This window comes from Pantherophis guttatus, chromosome 2 (genome assembly GCF_059756535.1).
Source record: "Pantherophis guttatus breed Tessera chromosome 2, ASM5975653v1, whole genome shotgun sequence".
NCBI lineage: Eukaryota > Metazoa > Chordata > Lepidosauria > Squamata > Colubridae > Pantherophis > Pantherophis guttatus.
The window spans coordinates 268,905,232-268,917,466 of record NC_142064.1 but is presented as its reverse complement, the minus strand read 5'-3'; the positions used below and the strand labels follow the sequence as shown (position 1 = coordinate 268,917,466).

Sequence of the window (12,235 nt, the reverse complement as noted above, 5' to 3'; positions counted from 1 at the left end):
TTGTTAAGCGAACCCATTCATCTGAAGGGGATTCTTTTTGCTGGAGTTTTAAGATTTTACCTGTAGGATGTCTGGCATTCAATAACACTGTAAAATGTGCACAACAGCTTGTAAGAAGATTTCCTATTTTTAAGAATGGAAGGCAAAATTTCTAAGCTACAAAATTTCTCCCTTTCTTTTCTCCTTTTGCCAGACCGCAAGTAGAAGTAGCCCTCAACTTACAACAGTTTGTTTAGTGATCGTTCAAACCTACAATTTAGGACCTTTTTTCGCACTTACGACCGTGACAGCATTCCCATGGCCATGTGATTTATCGTATTTTTCGCTCCGTAAGACGCACTTTTTTTTCCCTCCCAAAAGTGGGTGGAAATGTCTGTGCGTCTTATGGAGTGGATATGGGTGAACGGCAGCAAACAGAGGCAGCGATCCCTGCAAACAGAGGCAGCAGACACGGAAGAGGCAGACTGTTTGCTGCAAGGATGCTACCCAGATGAATACCAGATGGACGCTGGGAGGCAGAGGCAGATATTTTTTTTTCTTATTTTCCTCCTCTAAACCTTAGGTGCGTCTGACGGTGGCAGTTCCCAAGGTCATGCGATCCCCTTTTGCAACCCTTCCGACAAGCGAAATCAACGGGGAAGCCAGATTCACTTAACGACCAGGTTACTGACTTAAGCAACTGCAGCGACTCACTTAACAACCGTGGCAAGAAAGATCTTAGAATGGAGCAAAACCCGCTTTACAAACATCTCACTTAGCAACAGAAATGTTGGGGTTAATTGTGGTCGTAAGCCGAGGACTACTGTATTTTCAGTTTTTCGGCAGTGAGATTTGTTAAACACAGGCCTATCGTTTCATACATGAATATTTTAATACAGGACATCCCTGGGGCCTGTCAAAATGATGAGCAACCACTATGTTGTGCAAACAAGCAGATTTGCAATGACAACCATTGTATGAAGAGGCAACCATCCATATCCAACGGCCATTTTTTGAGTGCTTACAACGGGCTCTGCAGACACTAATAGCCAACAGGCCAAAAAAAAAAAAAAAAAAAACTTTCAACCCTCGTAAGAGATGTATTAGAAATAAATACTGACTCAATAGGGCTTCTCTTAGACATTACGAATGATATCATCAAGTTATTTTTTTAAAAAATATGCTTAAGGGAAGAATTTGACTAATCCCTAAAAATACCCAGGCACTGAATATTTGCAGATGCAAGGTTTACGCCTATCACCCATGGCAGATACCGAGTTTTGTTACGGCAAACAACGCTAGTGGTGTGATTCTGGAGTGTAAAAGAAACACCTCTTATATAGCGGCATTTATAATTTAATGCTAATTCATTGGCATTGGCATCCTTCAGTCTCAAGAGACTATGGTATCGTGCTCTGGGAAGAGGTCCTAAAACAGCATCTGGTGTGACTAAAAAGGCCAATTCGAGAGTGGCAATCCCTTCCACACTGAGGGCAAATACATTCCGTCCCCTGCCCAGCCCCCAGATTTTGCTGGTTCCAGGACTGCCTCTTTGCCTCAGCCTGCCGAATAAGTGTCTCTTCGAATTGGAGAAGGCCATGCTGCGTCTTTAGCCTCCAAGCTGAACGATCAGAGGTCAAGGTTTCCCAGTTGTTAATGTCCATTCCCAGGGCCTTTAGGTCCCTCTTGCAGATATCCTTATATCGCAGCTGTGGTCTCCCGCTGAGGCACTTTCCCTGCACTAATTCTCCATACAGGAGATCTTTCAGAATTAATACTAATTAGACCCCTGAAAAACGAGTAGTCCTCACTTATGACCAGAATTGTAACAGTTTGTAACAGATTAACAGAGTTGAAAGGGACCTTGTAGGTCAAGTGTGCCAAACTCAAGGCCCGCAGGCCAGATCTAGCCTGCGGGGTGCTAAAGGTCCCTTCCAAGCATCTGAATTTTGATCACATGACCATGGGGATGCTGCAAAGATTGTAACTGTGGAAAAACGGTCATATGTCACTCTTTTCAGTGCCGTAACTTTGAACAGTCACCAAATGAGTTGTTTTAAGTCGAGGACTACCCGTAGAAGAACCATTGTGACAAAAGAAGGCAAAAATAGTACCAGTAGTAGTAGGCAAACACCTTGGGTGCAATCCCAAAACACCTGGGATTGACCTTGATGTGAAGTTGAACAACTTCACCGTCATAAACATTGACAAAATCCAGACCAGTCAATTGCAAAAGGCAGCTTGATTTGGGATAGTTTACATCTTGTGAAGATGTAAGCACCCAAAGGTGCCGTTTCAAGGGGCAACTGGACTTTCTGGTTTTTTTCTTTGAAGACGTTTTGCTTCTCACCCAAGAAGCTTCTTCGGCTCTGACTGAATGGTGGGGATGAACACCCTCAAATGGTGAGGGAGTATGAATGGGTTTCCAGAAAAGTTGTAGACTGCAGAACCCTTTCAGCAGTTCCAAAAAAGGCTCCACACCCACATTTGCACTACTCGGATGACCCTGAGGACACAAACCAACCTCCAAGTGGCTTCAAGGACCCTCTAAAAGGCGGCAAATGACCAGCTGTCTGCAAGGAGCATAAAAACTTCCATTCCTCACCATCAAGTCAGAGTGGAAGAAGTTTCTTGGATGAGAAGCGAAACATCTTCAAAGAAAAACAAGAAAGCCCAGTTGCCTCTTGAAAAAGCACATGGAATGGAATGAAATAGAATAGGTTATTGGCCAAGTGTGATTGGACACACAAGGAATTTGTCTTGGTGCATACTCTCTCAGTGTACATAAAAGAAAAGATACGCTCATCAAGAATCTTAAGGTAAAAGCACATTTACCTTATGAAAAAGCACATTTGGGACAAACATGACCTAGATGACTGAGAATCTTCATAGACTTTTAGCCATACACTTTGGGATGAGCACCCTTCGAATGGTGTGGGAGTATGAACAGATTTCCAGAAAAAAAAAATGCAGAATAAAGGAACCATTTGCACTACTCAGGTGACCCTGAGAACCAGGGTGGATAAAAATCAATGATTTTTTTTAAAAAAATAAAAAAAAATCAGATTTTTTTGATTTAAATCGGATTTTTTTGATTTTTATCAAATTTATTTTAATAAAAAACTTTTGAGGTAAAAATCTATCGTAAGATAGTTTTCTATTTAAGATACATAAATCATTTAGTTTATTCAGCATGAAATGGAGCTTAGTTATGTAGCATGAGGCTGTATATTCAGCAACACTGGGACTATCGGTGAGTCAACAGTGGGTCAAAGGAGGAGCAGAGATGACAGTTGCTCTTTAAAAATTATGATTTAAATCGAGTTGATTTAAATCAAGCCTTTTTACTAGTGATTTAAATCATGATTTAAACTGTGATTTAAATCAACTCGATTTAAATCAAATCCACCCTGCTGAGAACACAGATAAAGCTCCAAGTACCCACAACTCAAGGACCTTCTAAAAGGATGCAAATCACCAGCTGTCTGCAAGGAGTATAAAAACTTCCATTCCCCCACCAGCCAGTCAGAGCTGAAAAAGCTTCTTGGATGAGAAGTGAAACATCTTTAAAGAAAAAAAATCCAGTTGCCTCTTGAAAAAACACCTTTGGGACAACCATGACCTGGATGACTGAGAAATCTCTACACACTCTTATGGAGGTACTTTTAACACCATCAAACATCAGCATCAATTTATCTCAAGACCTTGGGAAGGACTCAATAGCTGGGTAAAAATGGCAACACCAGACTAAACATCTGGCTGACTGGGCAATGAACAATATGCTGCTTTGTCTAAATCCACGCCTATTTCATTCACAAGCAGTTCGACAGAGGGTGAAAACTCTGACCCCGGCTTTACAGTTCAGTTAAGACATTTGTTCAAAAGTTTGAAATTCTCTCCCTATATAAAATATAAGTCAGAACTCAGCCTTAAAACATCCTCAAGGAAAAAACAAAAGTCCAGTTGCCTTTTGAAAGAAGCGCCTTTGGGATAAATTGGATAAATAAAATACAACTATCTTTCACGTTCTTATTACATTATTAAACACCAAGTTGACTCAATTTATTATTTACTGTTTATAAATAAATAAATAAATAAATAAATAAATAAATAAATAAATAAATATATATATATATATATATATATATATATATATATATATATATATATATATATATATATATATATATATATATATATATGAATGAAAGCTTAATCTGTTCACCGCCCTGAGTCCTTCAGGAGAAGGGCGGTATAGAAATTCAATCAATCAATAAATCAATCAATCAATCAATAAATCAACAATGCAGTCAGCCTTGACCAATTGGCTGGTCCAACCGATTCCTCAATGGGAGTTTATAAATATTTTTAAGAATTCACTTTTAAACTTTTTGCTCTTTCCTGCTTTTAAAAACTATCAAGGACCCCCACCCCCAAAACGCCTTTGGTTTGTATGGGTTACCTTGTCCGATATTTACCATATTAAAAAATTAAAACTGATGCATTCAACCGTCACTACACTTGTCAGATAGGATTTTAATACTGTAATATTTTTCAACATAAACCGATTTTATGGGACCCAGAGAGGGTCTTGAGGACTTCCAGGAATCTTAAGTGCACGCTTTGAGAAATACAGCTAGTCCTTGACTTATGACCACAATTGAGCCCAAAATTTGTTACTAATGGACCCATTTGTTAAAGTGAGTTTTGCTTTATGACTGCTTTTTTGCCACCGTTGTTAAGTGAATCACTGCAGTCGTTAAATCAAGTAGCCCGCTTGTTAAATGAACCTGGCTTCCCCATTGGCTTTTGCTTGTCAGGAGGTGGCGAAAGGGGATCACGCGACCCCAGGAATACCGCCACCGTCGTAAATGTGAATCAGTTGGCAAGGATTTGAATTTGGATCACATGACCGTGGGAATGCCGTAACGGTCGTTAAGTGTGAAAACCGCTTGTGCCTTTTTTTCAGTGCCGTTGTGACTTGGATCGTCACTAAATGAATTGAGTACAGGATTACTTGTACTAAATCGAGGACTACCTATACACAGGACATAAATCCCCCATTTTCTACAGGCGGTCCTCAACTTACAAAACACTTCGCTTAGTGACCGTTCCAAGTCACAACGGCCCTGAAAAAAAAAAAAAGCGAGTTATGCCCGTTTTTCACACTCTAACGACCCTTTCGACAGTATTTCCGCGTTTTCCATTCGGATGCTTGAGCACCGACTCCGATTTACGACCGTTTTGCAGGGTCACGTGGTCCCCTTCGCCGACCTTCCGCGAAGCGAAAGTCCGGGTTGGGGATGGGGGTGTGAAACCCGATTCATTTAACCACCGGGTTGCCAATTTAACCACCGCGGTGATTCGCTGAACAACCGCGGCGAGAAAAGCGGTCCAACGGGGGCAAAATTTCCCTCAACCAACGTCTCGCTTAAGCCAGGGAACCGTTGGGGGGGGGGGGGGGGAAGGAAATGGACGTTGGTCGTAAGTCGAGGACTCGCCCTGCTGTGGAGAAATACAAAGCCGCGTATAGGGCACCTTCTGCCACCCAAAGCCGCCTCTAATCCATGTTTAAATCATCTGGCCCAAGGTACAAACCAGCAAGAAAACCAAGCCGGGCGGGTGGGAAGAAATGAATCCCCTTCCGAAGGGAAAGATGGAAGCTCAGCCTCCCTCTAAGGAAACGAGGCGGCCTAAAGAAAAAGAAAGAAAAAAAAAAAAGCACGTTTTGGCGCCCCCCTTCAAAATGGCTGGAAAGACGCCTTTTTCCCGGCCGAGGGGAAGGATGTCCAGGCCTTGGGGGGGAAAACGGCGGCGGCGGCGGCGAAAACCAAAACAATAATGCTTACTATTAAAAAAAAAAAGCACAGGCGCGACTCTTCCAAGGGCGGGAAAGACCCCGCCGGGTGGGGCGGGGGGGGGGAGGAGGAGGAAGATGGATACCTTCCCGGCCTCGCCGCCCCCGCAAGGACCGGGGCGGTGGTTAAAAGCCCGTTCTCACCTTAGTTTTCCTTCAAGGTTGCACCCGACGGCGGCGGCAAAGAGGAAAGCGCTCCCCGGGCTGGTCGCCCCACGGAGCCTCGGAACCCAGTCGCCTCTCTTCTTGCAGTGGGCACATCCAATTCAGCAGGCGACGTCCATAGGGCGCGCACCGGCCTTTCTCTCTCCTCTCGCTCTGTGACGCGTCACTTCCTTTCGCCCCGAGCATGCCGGGAACTGTAGTTTCGTCAGGACTCGGCTACGGAAAGGCGGAAGGGACAAAAAAAAAGAGGAAAAGCGGCTACTGCAAAATTCGACGTGGGACCGCTGAAATGACACCGGTCATAATAGGGATTTATGGACTTTATTGTCGCTTTGCAGGTTACACTATAATCGGCATACATTAACTTTAAAGCCCAGAAAAGTGAGGGAAATGTGTGTGTCCCTGTATGTGTGTGAGTGAGAGGACCCTTCTATGTCTCCCTTAGCAACATACATTTTGGGCTCAATTGTGGTCATAAATTGAGGACTACCCGTATAGATAAATAAGTAAATAACTCTTATTTTGACGACTTTTGTTAAAAAGAAAAAGGAAAATCCTTTACGTCATCTTTTTAAATGCTGCAATTCATTTTACATTTCTGTCCTCGTTTTCTCCCACTGCCCCCCCCATTTTATTTATTTATTTATTTATTATTATTTTATTATTTTATTTTATTTTATTTATTTATTTTATTTTATTTTATTATTTTATTATTTTATTTTATTATTTTATTATTTTATTATTTTATTTTATTATTTTATTTTATTTTATTTTATTTTATTTTATTTTATTTTATTTTATTTTATTTTATTTTATTTTATTATTTTATTTTATTATTTTATTTTATTTTATTTTATTTTATTTTATTTTATTTTATTTTATTTTATTTTATTTTATTTTATTATTTTATTTTATTTTATTTTATTTTATTTTATTATTTTATTTTATTTTATTTTATTTTATTTTATTTTATTTTATTTTATTTTATTTTATTTTATTTTATTTTTTGGTTCGATTTATATGCCGCCCTTCTCCAGAGACTCAGGGCGGTTTACAATGCTTTTAAGCAATAGCCTTCATATTTTTGTATATACCTGCTTAGTAGGGCTTTCGGGGCCCCCCAAGCGGTGTTCTTTTTTATACAAAGTCAGCTTATTGCCCCCACAATCCGGGTCCTCATTTTACCTACCTCAGAAGGATGGAAGGCTGAGTCAACCTTGAGCCTGGTGAGATTCGAACTTGCAGTAATTGCAGGCAGCTGGTGCTATTTAACAGCACTTTAGTCTGCTGCGCCACAAAGGCTCTTTTTGAAAAAGCACAACCAGATGCAAAAGATAATGACTACAGTGAACTGGATTGATTTTAAATTTGGGATTAAATTATTGCAGCTGGAAGCAGTGGTGGGTTTCAAAATTTTTTACTACCAGTTCTGTGGGTGTGGCTTGGTGGGCATGGCTTGGTGGGCGTGGCAGGGGAAGGATACTGTAAAATTTCCATTCCCTCCCCAATCCCCATTTCCTCCCGATCAGCTGGGACTCAGGAGGCAGAGAATAGATGGGGGCAGGACCAGTCAGAGGTGGTTTTTTTTTTTTTTTTTTAAATTTTGATTTATATGCCGCCCTTCTCCGAAGACTCAGGGCGGCTTATAATGTGCTCAGCAATAGCCTTCATCCTTTTGTATATTTATACAAAGTCAGCTTATTGCCCCCACAAACTGGGTCCTCATTTCACCTACCTTAGAAAGGATGGAAGGCTGAGTCAACCTTGAGCCTTGGCGAGATTCGAACCCTGCAGTAATTGCAGGCAGCTGGTCTTAAGCTGGTTAATAACAGGGTGCCTTAAACCCTTGTACTACCAAGGCTCTTTACCGGTTTTTACCGGTTCTCCAAACTACTCAAAATTTCCACTATCAGTTTCTCCAGAACTGGTCAGAACCTGCTGAAACCCACCTCTGACTGGAAGGTACATTTGCTCCTTCCAAAAAATTCAGGCATTCAGCACCTGAACAGGAGACTTTGTCAATGGGAAGGGACCAGGGAAGGGTACAGAGCAGTGGTGGAATTCAATTTTTTTTGCACTACCAGTTCTGTGGGCATGGCTTGGTGGGCGTGGCAGGGTAAGGATACTGCAAAATCCTCATTCCCTCCCCACTCCTGGGGGAAGGATATTGCAAAATCCCCATTCCCACCCCACTCTAGGGCCAGCCAGAGGTGGTATTTGCCGGTTCTCCGAAATACTCAAAATTTCCGCTGCCGGTTCTACAGAACCTGTCAGAACCTGCTGAATAGTACCCCTGGTACAGAGAATTTCGGATCTCTAACCTGGAATTGTTTCTTTGACCTTACAGCTCTCGACGAACTGGGTTGCCTCTTCTTGCTGTGGCTCCTGAGTGGAGGTGATGCCTTGTTCAGGAAGGACAAGCCCATTTTGGAAACGTAGGAAAAGAACAGAAAAAAAGATTATGTTTTTTGTTCTCCTTGAGGAATTTATTGCTCTTCCTGAATTCTTTCCCTCTTTCCCTTTTAACGGGACTATGATTTCTCAGAGCGACTAAGAGTCAATTTGGATAGTGAGATGGGCAGCATATAAATGTAATAAATAAATAAGATTTTGTTGTTTTTTTTAAATTATTGCCCCCGATGATTTCTTCCTTTCCTTTATGCAAGTGATGGCAATGTTAATTTAATTCAACCTTGGATAGGGAACAACTCAATCCAATCTATGATGATCACTCTAAATCAGGGGTGAAATCCAGCAGGTTCTGCCAGGTTCTGGAGAACCGGTAACGGAAATTTTGAGTAGGGAATTTTGAATTTCAGGTTTTGGAGAACCGGCAAATACCACCTCCTCGAGAGTAAGCCTTGGGGCTAATTGGCCACTCCCTTAGCCTATTTATGGAGGAACGCCGATTGCAGCAAATTGTAGGGAACAACTTTAGTTCACTCTCCTTCGCGTCTGGATTCTCTGCAAAATTGCTTCTGAGCTTTCTGTCAACTCTAGTAAGACTGATTACCTTATCTCAGAATTCTTGTAGGCTGTTAAGACAGTTTATTAACAGCCTTTGGTTGATAAAGACTGAGTTATTTGAGTAAAATAAGCTTTGTGTAGAGTTTGTGTGTGCTGCGTTCTTTGGGGTCCGTAGCTGAGGCAGAACACCTATCTGCCTGCCAAGCAATATGGATGTTGCTGGCAGTTCTCACAGACTGGCTGGTATCCAAAGAGGTCAATAGTGGCCTCCCGTTGGCTTTGAATCGAGGTTAGGCAGCTGCCTGTCAAGAATGCTTAAATCTCGATTCCTGAACTGATCTTAGTGGCTACCATGATGCTCCTTTCTAAATCTGGGATTCTAACTTAGAAAAATTATCCCTACTGATCAGCTGGTCTCTTTCTCCCCACCCCCCAACCCACCCCAACTCTCCAAAAGTAGACATCCCACTAAGGTTGAAATTCATCTGATCCCCTGCTGTAGCCTCTTGGTAGCTTCTCAGGAACTCCTCCGTCAAGGCCATCGTTTGAATGCCCTGCTGGAGGTCCCTCGCCGACACCCAGGTTTTGACTTCTGCTGGAAAGATGGCCAGGAACTGCTCCAGGACCAACAACTCCAGGATCTCCTCCTTGGTGTGTCTCTCTGGCTTCAGCCACTGATAGCAAAGCTCCCAGAGACGTTTATAAACCCTCTGATGGTCTTCAATCCCCTGGTAGTGAAAATGATGGAACTGCAGGGGCTGAGCTTCTACTCGCTGAGCTTCTCCTTGTAGGATGGCAGCCTTGATCCTTCCATAATCCTCTAGGTTTCCAGCTTCCAGGCCAGACAGAATAATCTGGGCTTCTCCACAAAGAACTGGCAGGAGCTGAGCTGCCCACTCTCCCTTAGGTCACTGGAAGGCTTTGGCAACTTGCTCGAAGGAGGCCAGGAAGGCCTTGGGGTTCTCCCTGAGCTCTGTTTGGGTTGGCTCCTTTCCACCTGAGAAAATGGAGTCTTATCTCCTTTAGCAAGACCTGCCACTGGGTAATCCAGCCTGGTTATTTACGGGACCGCTTGCTGCCGCAAACGGCCTCCCACCGGCCGGTTCGCTCTCACAGAGAGGGACTCCTCCGGGTGCCTTCGGCCAAACAATGTCGGCTGGCGGCCCCCAGGGGGAGAGCCTTCTCTGTGGGGGCACCTACTATCTGGAACAAGCTCCCCCCAGAGATACGGAGGATCCCGGATCTACGCACCTTCCGCCACGCTCTTAAGACCTTTTTATTTCACCAGGCTAACCTTTCCCATTCTTTTTTAATGTAAATTTTATTGTAAATTTTAATTTGTTCTTAACCTGGGGTTTTAAATTTGTCTTGGGCTAAATTGATTTAATTCGATTTTATTTCTGCTCTTAATTTTTGTATTTTACGTGTTTTATTCTGTGCCTGTTCACCGCCCTGAGTCCTTCGGGAGTAGGGCGGTATACAAATGAAATGAAATGAAATGAAATGAAATGAAATGAAATGAAATGAAATGAAAGGGTCCTTCTTGTGGGGCTGAGTTACTTCTAGGCTCAAGATGACTTCCAGAAGCCCTATTTCCTGCCCTCAGTCTTGATGACGATGATGATGCAGCAGCTAGAGGCTCCATTTAAACACCTGGTTGTAAACTGTAATCTGGCAACAAAAGATCAAAGTCCACAGATCAAAGGAAAGGGTTTCTTTTATCACCTGGCAATAAGATGAGGATTATTAGAAAGAGGTGTACTGATAAGGCGAGCCAAGGCGGTCCCCTCCCACCTCCATGTGCGTGGGTGTGTTTGTATACACTTGGGTGTTTTGAATTTTGCAAAAGGGGAAGAGGTGGGTTGGGCAGAGAAGAAGGGAATCCCCTGAAAGGGCTTGCAGGCTGCCCGCCCCTCCCTTGGCATAGATTAGGGAACTCCCTCTGCCTGTTTTATCTAGCAAAGGGGATTGGATTACAGCAAGCACAAACCTCTGTTTTCCTCTCCTTTAAAATCCCCTTTTTTAATCTCTCTCTCTCTCTCAACAACCTGGAAAAGACCATTTTGGTTGAAGAAGAAGGGTGGTGGGGTGTTGTCCAACTTATTTTCCAAAGCACCAAAAGGCAAGACAAAAAGAAATAGATGGAAACTAGTGAAGGAGAGAAGCAACCTGGAATTGTGGAGAAACTTCCTAACAGTGAGAGCAATTAACCAGGGGAACAGCTTGCCACCAGAAGTGGTAGGTGCTCCATCTCCTGAGGCTTTTAAGAAGAGACTGGACAGCCACTTGTCTCAAATTGTATAGAGTCCCCTGCTGGACTAGAAGACCTCCAAAGTCCTTTCCAGCTCTATTCTTATTCTGATTGATTGATTGATTGATTGATTGCTCCCAGAATCTTCCAGAATAAAAGGTTGTTTTTTTGGGGGGGGGGGCTGTCAGAACAAGGTTACACCTAAGAGCTGTCCATCATCTGTCTATCTCCTGATCAAGGAACATTGTTCCTTGGGTTATCCCAGCCTCATGGAATTCCTTATGTCACATGTCTTGGTGGGGAGTTCTGGGAGTTGAAGTCCACACAACTTAAAGATGCTGCAATTACAAATTCCTTTCCTCCTGGTTTCTCTCTGATTTTAGTTTGTTTGTAGAAGTCATAACCTTCCATGTGGAGTGGGGGACTTTTTTCTCCGGAGCTTCATCGCTCTATCCACCATCCATCCATCGAAGGCCTCCCATTTCCCCACTAAAGCAAACACACACACACATACACACTCTGCCACCAGAGTCGCTTTAACCAGGAGATGGGAGGCATACGATAGACGGATGGATGGAGCTCTGGGGGAAAAAGTTCCTTACAAATTTTATCTATTTAATCTACCCTGTTTTCCCCAAAATAAGACATCCCCTGATAATAAACCTAATCGGGCTTTTGAGCGCATGGCAATAAGGCCAAGCAGGGTTCAAAAAAATTATCTATCTATCTATCTATCTATCTATCTATCTATCTATCTATCTATCTATCTATCTATCTATCTATCTATCTATCTATCTCCATCCATGTGTGTGTGTGTATCCATATGCAGGAGGTTAGCACCCACCCCTTTCCTAGAAGAATGAAATATTTTAGGAAATATTAAAAAGGCAGAATATTATGTTTCCCTGTATGAGAAATGGAGAAGCATGTTTTAAAGACGAAGCAGCTCCCACCTTCTTGCCCACCCCCGCCAACCCTTTGTCAATGGGCCAGAGGCAGAAACTCAATTCCCTCCC

The 12,235-nt window shown here is 42.7% G+C and overlaps 1 protein-coding gene and 1 long non-coding RNA gene across 5 annotated transcripts in view; one reads left to right on the top strand and one right to left on the bottom strand.

Annotated features, from left to right (window-relative positions):
• LOC117662641 (uncharacterized) overlaps positions 1-6,239 on the bottom strand; it is a 46,461-nt gene extending 40,222 nt beyond the window's left edge. For 2 of the 4 annotated variants that reach the window (XM_034412116.3, XM_087884170.1), the window contains exon 1: positions 5,981-6,239. The gene's annotated coding sequence lies outside the window, so the exon portion shown is untranslated. The remainder of the gene's footprint in view (positions 1-5,980) is intronic. The other 2 variants (XM_087884168.1, XM_087884169.1) reach the window with 2 other exon arrangements.
• LOC148115853 (uncharacterized) lies at positions 6,215-8,628 on the top strand. Its single transcript, XR_015731791.1, has 2 exons — positions 6,215-6,382; positions 8,349-8,628. It is a non-coding gene; the product is annotated as an uncharacterized LOC148115853 (long non-coding RNA).
• The last annotated feature ends 3,607 nt before the right edge of the window (positions 8,629-12,235 follow it).